The sequence below is a fragment of the Zootoca vivipara genome, chromosome 2, assembly GCF_963506605.1.
Source record: "Zootoca vivipara chromosome 2, rZooViv1.1, whole genome shotgun sequence".
In the NCBI taxonomy this organism is placed as follows: Eukaryota; Metazoa; Chordata; class Lepidosauria; order Squamata; family Lacertidae; genus Zootoca; species Zootoca vivipara.
This window is the reverse complement of record NC_083277.1, coordinates 7,430,028-7,439,527: the sequence shown is the minus strand read 5'-3', so window position 1 is coordinate 7,439,527 and position 9,500 is coordinate 7,430,028.

Genomic DNA, 9,500 nt, shown 5'->3' with positions numbered 1-9,500 from the left:
CCAAACGCCATTCGGAGGTTCTGATTCAAGCGGATAAGATGTGTCTCTGTAAATAGCACTGCCTTTAGCACTGTAAATACGCAGCACCAATAAAAGATAAAATGCAGAGCTGTGTAGAGTCGTTACTCTGAAGTAGCCCACTCAGGCCACTGTGACAGATCCGATCCAGAAGGCTCTTATGGCTGTGCTACCCCTTTAGCTGTGTGTCTCTCACAGGGAACTTCCCATAGCCAGTCCTTTGGCATCTCTCTGTGGGAGTGTGTGTGCATTTGGGGTCCTTGCGAGTTCTGCAACGAGGAACATAGGGCGTGGTCCCGATGCATTTATATACCCGTGCCATGTTGTTGCTGCATGCCAACTGGCAGAGCATGTGGTGTGTGTGTCCAAGGCGCATGGCATGTGTCATGAACCAACAGTGAGCATTGCTAGGGCTGCAGTGTCCCCTCTCTTAGTTTCTTTCCCGTGCTGGTGATTTTGAGCTACCTCCCACGAGCCACCTATGAATTAACTAAACGCTTTCTTCCTGCCCACCAGCTGCTAGTTAATGGTTGGGCAGCCATGGCTTGGAGAAGACATATTGGCCCACAAGCCATAGGTTCTGCAGGCATGTGCAATGAGAAAAGCAGTACAAAATACCCCAAACAATTTCATAAACACTGCAGCAGTATGTTTAAAAGGGCAACCTGGACAGGGGACAAGACTAATAAAAAAAGAAGAAAGGGGTTAAAACGTACAAAATTTATTGGTAAATACATAAAACACATGGAAGTGCTTATAGAATCAAGTCCCAAATAAAACATGCATTTAAAAAGAGGTAGCAGTGACTGAAGAAATACACTGGAGTAGAAGAATAGAGAAACAGGAGTATTTGCAACATTTCTCTGCCTCTCCATTGCTGTCTTGTGCCAATTCAACTGATGTGAAATCATAAAAGCTTCATAAAAGCTATCATAAAAGCTTTCCCCACACTTGTGGGCTATTTAGTGGGAATTGTCTTGTGCTGATTAATTGGATATTTTAAAAAGGGTCTTGTGCAGCCGGAGAAGCTTTATGATGTCTCCTATTTATGCTTCAGTTGATTGTATCCCAAGGCTTCCGCTGCACCCAAATGTGCTGGAACACTTGGAACATACAAAGTATTTCTTTTCAGGACGGGTTACGTTATGTTCACCAAGACTTGGTTCAGAAGCATGGCTTAGGCCAAAATCTGGCTCCTCTCCTCTATGCATTCTCTGATGTTCCATAAGGGAAGTGCTGCACCAGAAGCTCTCTTTGCATTCTGAGCATTTGTAAGGTCCTTCTTCAATGTGCATCCTGTTATGTTTAATGAAATCAAACTGAGAAGTAAAGTCCTTGTGGCAGTTTGAGCATTTGTATGTTTTCTCCACTTTATGGGTTCTCTGGTGTGCGCTGAGCTCTGTGCTGAACTGGAAGCCCTGCTCACATTCTGAGCATTTAAAAGGCGTCTCTTTGGTGTGGATTAATATATATATAATGTCACCTGGAATCCACACCACAAATGGGCAACAAAACCTGAGGCAATGAGTTCTCGTCACTAAAAAGATCCAAGAACCCACTCAAAGCATGGATTATGTGTGGTATTGGAAGGTTTGGGGGATGTAGCCTCTGGGTGGCTCCTGTGATACCATAAAGATGGATGCCGAGACTGAGGTCACATCCACACCATACATTTATAATTGTTGTCATGGCTTCATCTAAAGAATGCTGGGAAAAGTAGTTTGTACTTCATAGACCTACAAATGCCAGCTCCCTTAAGAACTGAAGTTCCCATGATTCCTTGGGGGTGGTGGTTTAAAAGTATTGTGTGGATGCGACCTTCTTAGCATAGTTGAAGAAGTTACATGGTTTCCATACGTGGTGCATTCTCACCTTCATGAGGTCTCGATTCATCATCTAAACTCTGACTGAGATTTGAACCCTGGTTGGGCGTCTCCCTTGTGTGGTGCTTTTGATGCCTCTTGTGGTCTGATTTACGGGTGAAGCTCTTTCCACATTCTTCACACTTGTACAGTTTCTCCCCTGTATGGCAAGACCTTGTATGTCTGGAAAGACCTGCGTTCTCACTGAAGCTTTTTCTACACACAGGGCATTTGTAGGGTTTCTCTCCTGTGTGAGTTCTTTGATGTTTAAGGAGATTTGCCTCTTGACTGAAGCCTTTTCTACACTCTGAGCATTGAAAAGGTTTCTGTGCTGTGTGGGTTCCTTGATGTGCAATAAGAAGTCTCCTTGAATGGAAACATTGACTGCACTTGGAACATGCATAGACTTTGTTCCATCTGTGTATGATTCTCTTATGTCTAGTAAGGACTGACTTGCTACTGAAACATTTTCTACACCCTGAGCATTTATAAGTTTCCTCTGCTTTGTGTGCTATTCTTTTATGTTTGGTAAGGTATGACCACTTAGTATAGCTTTTCCTGCAAGCTGAACATTTATACTTCTTTTTGAGAATCATTTGTTGGCTAGGAAGATTTGAGCTCTTAGTAAAGATTTTTCTACCCAGTGATGACTTAAAAGCGGTCTTCCGCATGTGAAGCTTTAGATGTTCAGTAAGGTTTGACTTCTGACTGAAGCACTTACCACACACTGAGCATTCATGGGTTCTCTCCCCTTTGTGAATCCTTTGGTGTCTAGTAAGGTGTGAGCTCTGAGCAAAACATTTATTACAGACTGAACATTTGAAAGGTTTATCCCCTGTGTGAGTTCTTTTATGTACTATAAGGTGTGAGCTTTGTGCGAAACATTTATCACACTCTGAACATTTGAAAGGTTTCTCCCCTGTGTGAGTTCTTTTATGTATCCTAAGACTTGAGCTGTCAATGAAGCTTTTTCTACACACAGGGCATTCGTAGGGTTTCTCCCCTGTGTGGGTTCTTTTATGTATTGTAAGGCTTGAGCTGTCAGTGAAGCTTTTTCTACACACAGGGCATTCGTAGGGTTTCTCCCCTGTGTGAGTTCTTTTATGTTTAGTAAGGTTTCTGCGGTCAGTGAAGCTTTTAGCGCACTCCGAACATTTGAAAGGCTTCTCCCCTGTGTGAGTTCTTTTATGTATTGTAAGGCTTGAGCTGTCAGTGAAGCTTTTTCTACACACAGGGCATTCGTAGGGTTTCTCCCCTGTGTGGGTTCTTTTATGTATTGTAAGGTGTGAGCTTTGTGAGAAACATTTATCACACTCTGAACATTTGAAAGGTTTCTCCCTTGTGTGAGTTCTTTGATGTTTAGTAAAGTTTGAGCTGTTAGTGAAGCTTTTCTTGCATACGGTACATTTGAAAGGCTTCTCCCCTGTGTGGGTTCTTTTATGTACTGTAAGGTTCGATTTCTTGCAGAAGCTCTTTCCACAGTCTGCACATTTATGCGATTTCTGTCCTGTGTGAATCCTCTGATGGGCAGCAAACTGCGTCTGATTCCTGAAGCTCCTTCCACACTCCAAACAAGTAAATCGCTTCACCTCTGTAGGGCACGTGGGGCTGTTTCCATTGTTTCTGCTCCCACTGCTTATACCTCCAGACTCTGCCCTTTCAACTGTTTTCTCTTCTGTGGACGTTCTGAAGGAATCTTGGTTTTCTGGCTGGTCTCCTTGCTTAGTGAAGAAGCCACTTTGAGGAACGACGGATTCATCTGTCTTCCATTCTGTGTGGCTTCCCTTTCCCCTCCTTGGTCCATTCTGACTCAGGATGTTCTGCTCCACAATCTCATCCTGTGCTTTTTCCGAATATTTCCTTCTGTTTTGTCTCCACTGTGCAACACCTGCTGGATAAGAGAGAAGGAAATCATGGATGTCAAAGAGAGATGGAAACTGAGACATTCAATCTAATATGTTTTTGTCTTTTTGATATTGTCAGAGGGTCATCGTGGCTACTCTAGAGTAACTCCGCTTGAGTCCAATTTGTCTTCAAAGACGTTTATTGGGCTAATTATTTACAGAGTAGAGACAGCTTAAAACATGACCAATCATCTTGAATCAGAATCCGGCAATGGCGTATGTCTGTCCCTACGCCAGCAAAGTAGTCGGGGCACCCCAAAACACCTCCCCCTTGACCTGCGTCTCGGCGCTCTCCTTACTTCTTGCGCCGGAAGGAACGATGCCCTTTCAGTTTCCTCCCTGAGCTGTCGGTGCCCTGGCTCTCCAACATCCCCGAGCCCCTGTCTGCATTTCTCCACCCCCGAGCTTTCCCATTGTTCCTCACTCTGATTTTTGTCCCCCTCCGAGTCTCTTCCTCCGCCTGCTTCAGAACTGGTGCTCTCTGTACTTGATGAGGTGGATGCCAGGATGATGGGGGCTGGCCCCCTGTAGGGAGTCACCCTTACAGATATACTTTTGGGCCATTGCTGTCTAAGTGGGCAATGATTTGCCATCATGCATGACCTTTCTTTCCACTCTGCTCAATATCCTGAGTCTGGTCTTGCCATGGCGTCAGATTCACCAGCAAGTTCCTACCTGTAGAGATCCTATTCTTGAGAGCTGACTTTAGGAAGCTTAGCTATATTGTTTGACCATCATGAGGTTAGATCAAGATTTCTAATTCCTGATGCATTGAAACTTTTCTAATGCTCAAGAGGAGACCATACAAATCGCACTTTGCGCATGCACAGAAGCACCGAATCATGACCAGACCGTGCACAGACGCAGCGCTGCGGATTGTGAACGTGCCTCCCGCACGGATCATGTTCGCAACCCAAGTGTCCACTGTATATACATACATGTCAAGAGCAGTACAGTTTTCCCAGCAAACAGTCCTACTGTTTCTCCAGCAAACAGAACCTACATAGAGTGGGTTCTATGACAGTCCATTACTTTTAGTGGGTCTACTCTAGGTTGGTGTAGCATGGAATGACCTCCAAAATAGCCCTGTGTTCTTGTCATTAAGACCTGGAGCTCAGAAGGAATTCTGCCTGGGACTTGCCTCCTCAATATGCATCACCTGGGAGTCCCATTACTTACCAGCATCCATGCCTCTCTGAGCTGTGGCTTCACTGGGGGCTCTTCCTTGAAAAATGGATTTCTGACGATCCATTTCCTCATACCCAAAACAGGAGTCTTGTTCCTTGGTGGCATCAAGAGCGGGCTGGAAAGTGGATTCATTGGGGCCTTTCCAAACTCCTTCACCAGGAATAGGCTTAATTACCGGTATATCCTGCCCTGGGTGTGTTTCCTCAGGATAACCAGTTCTGAAGTGGATGGTGTGCTTTTGTAGGACACCTTGCTCATCCACAATGCAGATGTCTTGCCCCTTAGGAGCATCAACAACAGTCTGGGCTGGAGATTCATGAGGGACACTGGAGTCCAGTTTGCTGTGAACGGGACTCTCCACTGGGTGGGTCTCTTGCAAACATGCCTTTCTCTCACAGATGTTGGGGTGGTGCCAGATGTTTTCCTCACCAACAATGCACACATCCTGCTCCTTAGCAGCACCAGGAATTGTCTGTACTGTGATTTCCCAGGGGGATCTGCCACTTCCTCTACTAAGAAGGGGTACATCCTCCTCCTCCTCGACTGGGTGGGCTTTCTGCTGACCCTCAGTTCTCTTATGAATGATGGCCTTTGGCCTGATGGGTTCCCCATAGACAATGCACAGGTCTGGCTCCTTAGAAGTATCAAACATCATCATCCTGGCTGTGGCATCAACAATTGTCTGGGCTGGAGGTATATTTGGGACACTGTAGTCTCCATTGCTATGAACTGGACCCTCCTCTGAGCTGATTTTCTGCAAACACGTCTTTCTCTCGCTGGTTTTTGGGAACTGCCAGATGTTTTCCTCACCCACAATGCACACATCCTGTTCCTTAGCAGCACCAGGAGTTGTCTGCACTGCGATTTCCCAGGAGGCTCGGCAACTTCCTCCATGAAAAAGGAATATATCCCCCTCCTCCTCGACTGGATGGGCTTTCTGCTGACCCTCCGTTCTCTTATGGATGATGGGCTTTGGCCTGATGGGTTCCCCATAGACAATGCACAGGTCTGGCTCCTTAGAAGTATCAAACATCATCATCCTGGCTGTGGTCCAACTGGGCTCCTGACAACCTTCTTCGTAGGCACGGGCGTCTTTTGCTTTATCTACTGGCGGCCACTTTCTCTTTGCCTGTTTGGGAAAGTAGATTATATTAAACAAGGCATCTTGAGAAACAGGAAATACAGAGAATTAGAAGTACAGTACAGGAGTTATCCCCACATGCACACTCTCCATCTTACTATTTTAGGAAAACGGCTGACAAATGATTCTTTTCCTTCATGACCCTCATGTACACAAGGGAATACTAATGTTGGCCACTTAGCTCAGTGGTGTCTACACTGACTGGCAGCAGCTCTCCAGGGTTTCATATGGGAAGCCTCTCCCAGGCCCTACGTGGAGATACTGGGGATTGAACTTGCCACCTTCTGCAATGCAAGGCAGGCACTCTACCACTGAGCTGCCTTCCTTCCCTTTAAGACTCTTTTGATCTTTGCTCTAGGACAGGGGTCAGCCACCTTTGTCAGCCGTGGGCCGGACCACTGTCCCTCAGAGTTTGTGGAGGGGGCCGGACTAGATATAGATATATTAAAAATGAACGAATTCCCATGCCCCACAAATAACCCAGAGATGCATTTTAAGTCAAAGCACACCTTCTACTCATGTAAAAACACCAGGCAGGCCCCACAAATAACCCAGAGATGCATTTTATATAAAAGGACACATTCCAGTCATGTAAAAACACACTGATTCCCGGACCGTCCATGGGCCGGATTGAGAATGTGACTGGACCGCATCTGGCTCATGTTCCTTAGGTTACCTAACCCTGCTCTAGGAAATGTAGCAACCTCCACCTGTAGAAGCCCTAATACACACCCTGTCCTTCTTTACCTTTTTGTTGTGGACTCTGGGTTGCAGCTCTGCCTTAAACAAGCTCCCCCTTAGTGAAATATTTAAAAAATGCAAAACTCAAAAGGCAAAAGGTACCTTCCTGACCCCGTCCCATCTTAACCTCATCTTAACCTCTCTCCTTTGCACCCTTCCTTGCTAACCACATTCCTCCTGCTGCCACAATGAGAAATGCCTTGTTTTCACTTTCTCATTCTTCCAAAGGGCTGTCATCCTTTGACTCACCCAGCTCCCCTTAGGGATACTGCCGACGAGGAAACAGAGAGGAAGATCTCAGCATGTCTTACCTTGAGTTCTTGGTAGGCTGCAGCTCACCCCGTCTGGTAGACATTGGTGAATTCACAGGCTTCCCTTCTTCATTTCAAGTCCTTTCACTGTCCCACTTGAGTGTTTGCTCAGATAAATGGGTCCAGGTGTTGATCGTTTATGTGGGAAGTGCAATGGTTGCTGGGAATTGTAGTTCCCAAGAAAGCAAGAACTTGGAGTGAGGAAGCCTGACCTTAAAAGAGAACTCAGACAGGAGAGATATAGATAGAAGATAGATAGATAGATAAATAGATTGATAGATATCCTATTTTCCCTGTGCACATTGATTTATTATGGATTTCTTGTTTTGTTTTGTTTTGAATTTGTTGTTGCCAGGGCAATTGTTCTCCATCTTTGGATGATGCATCATTCAGCCATCTCATTAGACATGTAGATGGCAGTACTCAACTGGCCAGCTTAGTCCATTACCTTACAAAGAGACTATTCCAACTGGTTCAGCAGTGGCAGCAGCTTCTACTAGATGTTAACCTCACAAATACAGGATCGTAGACCTGAAAGGCACTCATGGGGTTTATCCAGACTGACTTCCCAAAAGCCTATAACAGCACATATCAGGGATGCTTAAACATATATACTGGGGTTGGGGGACCTGTGGCCCTTCCAATGTTTGTAGGACCACAACATCCATCATTCCACACAATTGGCTGGTTGTATATCCAGCAAAGAAACCTAAAATGTAATGTGTAGTTTGGGTGGGAAATAGATGATGAGCATTTTCACATTGTACACCCAGAGTGGCTGGAAGAAATATGAGAACAAGCCTTAGGCATACTCTCCAAATAGGAAGCCTAGAGTAACTGGTAGGATCATGTGCTTAGTCACACAATGGCTTTCAAAGAGGATTGCACCCATTTATGACAGATAAAGCTATTGATGCTTGGCAGGGGATTGGACTGGATGGCCCTTGTGGTCTCTTCCAACTCTATGATTCTATGATGGCTACTATTCATGATAGCTATGCTCTGCCTCAATGGTCGGAAGCAGTAATGCTTTCAAATACAGTCAAACCTTGGTTCTCAAATGCCTCCGTTATCGTATGTTTCGGCTCCCAAACACCGAAAACCCGGAAGTAAGTGTTCTGGTTTTTGAACGTTTTTCAGAACCCCAATGTCTGGCATGACTTTTGCTTGTGTGCAAGCATCTCTTGCAACCACTCGGAAGCTGTGCCTTGGGTTGCTGAACATTTCGGAAATTGTATGGGCTCCCAGAACGGATTGCGTTCCGCAACCGAGGTTTGACTGTACCAGAATCCTCTTGGGCTGAGGTCCTGCTTGAAGGTTTCCCCAGGGACATCAGGGTGGCCCCTGTGTAAAGAGGATGCTGGACTAGATGGGCCATTGACCTGATCCAGACGGCTCTTATGTCTGCGCTGCCCCTTTAGCTGTATGTCTCTCACAGGGAACTTTCCATAGACAGTCCTTTGGCATCTCTCTGAGGGAGTGTGTGTGTGCATTTGGGGTCCTTGCGAGTTCTGCAACGAGGAACATAGGGTTGTGTTCCTGATGCATTTATATACCTGTGCCATGTTTTTGCTGCATGCCGACTCCAAGGCGCATGGCATGTGTCATGCACCAACAGTGAGCATTGCTAGGGCTGCAGTGTCCCTTCTCTTAGTTTCATTCCTGTGCTGGTGATTTTGAGCTACCTCCCATGAGCCACCTATGAATTAACTAAACGCTTTCTTCCTGCCCACCAGTTGCTAGTTAACGGTTGGGCAGCCATGGCTTGGAGAATACGGATTGGCCCACAAACCAGAGGTTCTGCAGGCATGTGCGATGAGAAAAGCCGTACCAAAAACCCCAAACAAACCATTTAATAAACGCTACAGCAGTATGTTTAAAACTGCAACCTTGACAGGGGGCAAGAGTAATAAAAAGAGAAGCAAAAGGAATAAAAAACCTACAAAATTTATTGAGGAATACAGAAAACACTTTAAAATACTTATAGAAGCAAGTCCCAAATAAAACATGCATTTAAAAAGAAGTGACCAGTGATTGGAGTAATAGACTGAAGTAGAAGAATGGAGAAACAGAAGCATTTGCAACGTTTCTCTTCCTCTCCCGTGCTGTCTTGTGCCGATTAAACTGACGTGAAATTAGTGCACTATCATAAAAGCTTTGCCCACACTTATGGGCTATTTGGTGGGAATTGTCTTGTGCTGATTAATTGGATATTTTAAAAAGGGTCTTGCTGCAGCCGGAGAAGCTCTACGATGTCTCCTGTTTATGCTTCAGTTGATGTATCCCAAGGCTTCCGCTGCACCCAAATGTTCTGGAACACTTGGAACATACAAAA